This window comes from Chinchilla lanigera, unplaced genomic scaffold, assembly GCF_000276665.1.
Source record: "Chinchilla lanigera isolate Chin_1 unplaced genomic scaffold, ChiLan1.0 scaffold00061, whole genome shotgun sequence".
NCBI classification, from domain to species: domain Eukaryota; kingdom Metazoa; phylum Chordata; class Mammalia; order Rodentia; family Chinchillidae; genus Chinchilla; species Chinchilla lanigera.
This window is the reverse complement of record NW_004955462.1, coordinates 7,555,947-7,561,944: the sequence shown is the minus strand read 5'-3', so window position 1 is coordinate 7,561,944 and position 5,998 is coordinate 7,555,947.

Sequence of the window (5,998 nt, the reverse complement as noted above, 5' to 3'; positions counted from 1 at the left end):
ACCGGAGAAAAACCAAAAAAAAAAAAAAAAAAAGACAAACAAGAAAAGTTCCAATGTATATAACTGATTTTTTTCACAAATAATTTACTGGTTAAATTTAACCTCTACCAAAAATCCCAATGTTTTAGCATACTTATATCTTTCCATTCCCTTAACATTTTGCAGATGCTGATGTAATTTCAATTCTTTATACCATTTTTCTTAGCAACTTATTGTTGCTCAGTTATCACAGAAACTTAATTGCTCACACATTGTTTATTTAGATTTTATGGGAGGATGTGAAGCTTGGCTCATACATAAGTTATATATACTTTATTTGTAATAAATTATGAACATAAGATCTGCCATTGTCTTTAAAAGGGCATGGTCAAATGTGCACTGTAGCCAAATCATTTTGTTTTGTATTATTTTCATTTTATTTTTTGAGACAGAATCTTGCTAGTAGTTCAGGTTGGCCTTGAACTCACTGTGTAGCCCACGCTAGCCTTTAACTCATGGCAATGCTCCTGCCTCAGCCTTCTGAGTGCTGGGATTACAGTCATGTACCATCACACCTGGCTTATTGGGCACTTGTTGGAGGTGGGGGGGGTGATGGACAGTGAGTTGAAAAAGAAATTGGGTGAGGTGTCAATAGTTGGAGGTGTTGAATATTATCCCCCCACCAACTATTTCAAAACTGACCCCCAAAATCAGGCTCATGAGAGATCAACCTGAACCCTGCAAGGAGTCTCCCAAGCTTTGGAGCTGTACACAACAGTTCCTGAACTGCTCAGGAATTTTCCACCTGGCCTCTCAGGGAGCTTCTTATCAATTGCCATCTGGTAGGAGGGCATCCCCTCTACTGATTCAACTAAGGAAAGGAGAGAAGACAGTGCAATCAGGTACTCCCCAGGGTGAACCACCAGAGCTAGCTCTTTCCTCTTTGAGGTGGCCACTTTCCTGTTTGGTCATCCTTTTTCCTAGAGTCCTTTGTCCTCCACACCCTTTAGTTGAAATGCAGGACTTCAACTGCTTTTACTTTGACAGATTTGATCCACTCATTCTCATCTTTATGGTGAAGACACATCCCTGAGGGACTATGAGTGCCAGGAAGAGGATGCTGGGGTCTGCAACACAAGTGTTAAGATTTTCACCAAGGCTGCCCTGTGGACTAGAGATTGTTGGGCTTGGTAGAAAGTGGCACATGACCACATGTGGCAAGAGCCTCTATGGAAGTGTCCATTTGTATTTGGGTCCCATTGCTGAGTGTAACTGGGAAAAATGGACAGTGGCCTCCTCCTTTCTCCTTAGGCTCCCCACCCTGCTCTAGAAAGGCTTGTTTTACCCCCAAGTGCTTATTTTTTTAAAGCCTTGATGCCCCTCCCACCAAAAAAATTTCTACTGCACCACTATCTATATTACTTTTAGACTTGGGTAGAGGGAGAAAGATAAAATTTTATTTGCAGGATAAAAATCATCATATCTCTTGCACACCCAAAATTGTGAAAAAAAATTAGTGTCAGTGTATAGGCACCCTTTGTTTGATCAAAACTTAAGTATATTTGATGTGGAATTGGTCTGATTCCCTCTAAGTTCACTACCCTAAAAGGTAAGTTCACTCATTTGGGATTTGCAGTACAAGTGGGGATTTGAAAACTTCTGGATGGGGTGGAGCTGGGGTCTCTTAGTGTGCTCTTCCACGTCCAGGGAACATGTGAGACTTTCAAAATTTACTGTAAAGAAGAATCACCTGAGCATTTGAAATGCCCATCTCCAGGTCTAACATTCACTCAATAGGTCAAGGTGGGGACCCAGGAATGTGTGCTTTCGATGAATATTTGATATAGTTCTGACACAGGTGGTCAAGCTCTGCCTCACTTTGAGGTATATAGACCAGGGCCACCTAATTTGGAGAGATTATCAGGCAATATCCATGCTCTGTGTGTGTGTGTGTGTGTGTGTGTGTGTGTGTGTATATATATATATATATATATATATATATGATAAAGGATGAATTTTGACCAAGACTTCACTATAGATAATCATGACAGTCACTTTGGAAAGCTCGAAGAGCCTCCAGTGACAGTGCTACAAAATATAAGGAATACTTAAAATGTGTTGCTGTTTTAATTCTCATGCAAGGCAAGTGAATAGTTTTTAACCAAAGTAAAAAATAGCTGATAAAAAATTAGCACAGATATGGAAATATGTATGCAACTTCGTGTATTCATTATTTTCCTCTCCCCTGGTTCAAGGGGACTCTGTAATTCCACTAATTTCCCTTTTGAGTTTCTGAAACTTACAGTTTTATTGTGTTTTTTACTTCCTGTTTGGCAGTACATGATCTTGAAGCTTCCTCTTTCTGTTTTTGGGTCTTAAGAACTAACTAATGAGAATATCTTCCTGGTGAGCCAATTCTGGTGAATTCTCAAAGGGAAAGAAACAAATAAGGGTGGGTGATTTAATTAAAAGAACTTTTCCTGTATGTAACCAGACTGGTGATAAAATACCCGAGAGAGAAATACCCCTGAGTTGTAGAAAAGCCCCCAGCTTGTTTTCTTTGTCTATTTCCACTGCTTGATTTGTAAGTTAGAAGTTTCCTAAAGGATTATTATTCACTTGTTCTGTGTCTCACTTCAGAAAAATTCTAGCCTGGTCACTTTTTAAAACATAACTTTGATTTTATTGTATCAGAATGAAAATGTGGAACTCCCAAGTAGGGAGGACACCAACTGGTGAGAGAAACGAGTTACTTGTTTTTAGTTCCCCCAAATTAAAAATAGGTAATTTTGGAGAGGAGAAGGAGAATAACCTGAATTTTCTAGAATTCCTTACAATTCAATAATTGATATGGTTATTTAGTAAGAATTATATATTTGGAAATGGTTGTATTATCCAGATAACAGTGAGTATTTTAATGTAGCAATTAAATACACAAAAATATTTTATTTTAAGCCAGGCACAGTTTCACATGCCTATAATCCCAGTACTCTGGGAAGCTGATGCAGGAGGATCGTAAATTCCAGCCCATGTGTGCTAATCACAGATTTCAGAATAGTAAGCACTCTAAACATAAAACATTGCACACTCTTCTTTCTAATTTAGTTTTACATTATGTAAAGAAAGAAATGTATTTGGGAAAAGCTGCCAGGCCCTGTATCTCCTGATACTAAACTGAATATTGGTGTGCTGGACTTGCATCCCTAACTAGATGAAAGCCTGGTGCATAGTCAGACCCCAGGACCACAGAGAAGCCTCTCTTGGGAACAGTTCCCTTGCTAAAAAGGATGAGATGCAGATATTACAATTTCCTTTGCAATGCTAGAGGCTAGACGTAGGGCATTGCACATGTTGGGCAAGTGCTGTATTCCAGCCTTAGACTCAAATACTATAGACTGAGAACAGTATTAAATTGTGTTGTGTAAAGGCAGCAGATTTTCTGCAGAAGGAAGTCCTCCTATTTATGTATAGCATTTACAACTCCTCCTCAGAATACCTTCAAGTTTGATGAAAAGACTAAATTGAGCTTTCCCGAGACATTCTAGGGTGTTCTTCTAACCCTCATAACCATCTGCACATTCTAGCATGAAAGTAGGAAACTGACCTCTTTTAAGATGAAGCCATCAAGGTGGAAGAGTGGGCATCAGGCCTGGTCTGCAAACCCCACCTGTGCCAGCCACCCTGGCACCACCCACATGGGTCTTATCCCCCCAGGCAATGGCCACTGATCTGCCATTCAGGAGTTAGGGTGGCCAACGGCACTGTTCACCTTGCTTGCCAAGTCTACAGGTTGAAAAGCTACTGTTTGTGTGGGCCAGAGCACCCAAGGAAGAGAAAAGATCCTTCTGACAACTAATAATGGGCACAGTCCAGAAGGGGCACCGTGGAAGAAAAGTTTGGACTGATGTTCAAGCCAGAATTTTCTCATGCTGTGGATGCTGGCTCATTTGGGTTTTGATGTTAAAAGTTCCTTTGTGTTGCTGAACTATGCTTACTTTGCAGAGAAAATAGAATTTAAAAACCCTACGGAGGGTAATTTAGAGTTTAAATACAGAGGGTAATTTCATCAAGCTAACAAGGCCTTCCCTCTGTTTCTAAGAGAAAGGAGGAGAGGAAGACATGAACAATACTTTTTTGAGAAGCTCAGCTTTATCGCCTCATCTCATAAAGATGAATAAAGAGGCCTCCAGCCAGTCTGGCTTGAGGTAATCAGCATAGAGACTTTATCTGTGATTCTAACAAGTAGAATGTTTCCCTGAATTAGTAAAGCTTTGTCGGACTCTGGGAAATGAAATGCTTTATCAGGTGTGTGTGCCGTAATCTCTGCCACTAAACCATTTGTGAGGAATAAGGCAGCTTTGGAGGTCAGGAATGACTCACTCACCCACCCTGAAATAACTAGAAAATTGAATTTGGGTTTTCTGTGTCTAATAGATTGCTGTCTCTTGGCTGAATTGCTGGGACACATCATGGAATAATAAAACCTTGTCACTATTGACTTACACAGTTGGAAAACCAACAAAGTATTCTGGATATTGCCATGAACTGGTCACATGACCTCAAGAAAGGTATTACATTTCTGGACTTCAGGTTGTTCATGTGTAAAATAATATGGTATCTGTAAAATGGGATTTTTTTTAAACATCATAATGCTGTGGTTTTTTAAAAAGTAAAGGTAGATAATGAAATGAATATGAATAAAGCATCTGACATACACAGCATGTGAAGATACTATGAGAATTGTTCATTTTAGTCTTAGCCACTCAGAGGTGATTGGCCATAGCTGGCTATGTCAGAAGGGAATAAGAATTTGCAAGGCCTTTTGAACAGGAAAAATAATGTCAGTGACGCCTCAGTCCTGAATAAGAGCCAACTTTCACTGGGTGAGTGGGAGATACCAGGAATGAGGTTGTAGAGCCCGTTTCTTGAGAACCAGTTCAGGGAAGCCTGAGGGAAAAGACACAGTAAATGTTTCCATGGCAAAGGAGCAAGACTCTCTAGAGAGTGAAGAGGATGAATTAACCTCTGGAAGGTAGAAGATGTATGACCTTCCTGTGAAATGGATACCAAAACCTCTGAAATCCCGAATTGAATAAACATCATCATAGCTATGGTTTATGAAATATGCCCCACAAAACACTGCTTTCCAGAGACGTTCACTGAAAATATAACACCATGGTCAAATTTTATTATGGACATGTTTTCCTCACTATGTATCTCTAAGGTTTTCCATTATGCTATAATTTTAATCATAATATATGGGAACAATCTAAATGTAAATGCATAGTATTTACCTTTTCTCCATAAATTATGTGCATATAATTAAGACTAACTAACAGAGCCCTAGAGAAAATGGTTTATTCACTACCTAGGAGCCATTCTAAACAATATATATGCTTGGCTTTCTGTGTCCTCTGTATACAATCAAAATTCCAGTCTTAGCAGAATTATAAATTACATATATTAATATATATCAAAGTGATAATGTAAACACAGAGAAGAAAAATAATCCAAAGATCAAGAAGGAATCCATAGCCCAAGAGAGAGAAAGAAAGAGAAATCTCTTGATATTTGAAGAATATCAAATAATAAATATAGAAGAATAACAGAATGGAGGAAAAATCATTTTGTAAAACACTAGTGTAATCATCAATTCAAGCAACTGTCATGGCCATGAGACTTCATGACCATCCAACTCTCAAAGCTGTTAAATATGAAGTCATTGTAAACTAAGAACCTAGTATATATACTGATGTTTCTATAAGCATTGGCTTGCCTTCAGAGAAAATAGTCTTGTTGATAAAAAATACAAAACAAATTTTGTACAAGGATATGATTTTTCTCAGCTTCTTACTTTTTTTTTATTTTACAGATAAAAGGAGGGAAACATTAACAGGCATACAACATTTTACAACATATCACAAGCACAATACAGACAATACAGAGTTACAAACAAAGTGGTAGGGAATTAACAATGGTGGTTGTATTACATATTGATATCTTCAAAGTGGCTTCTCAT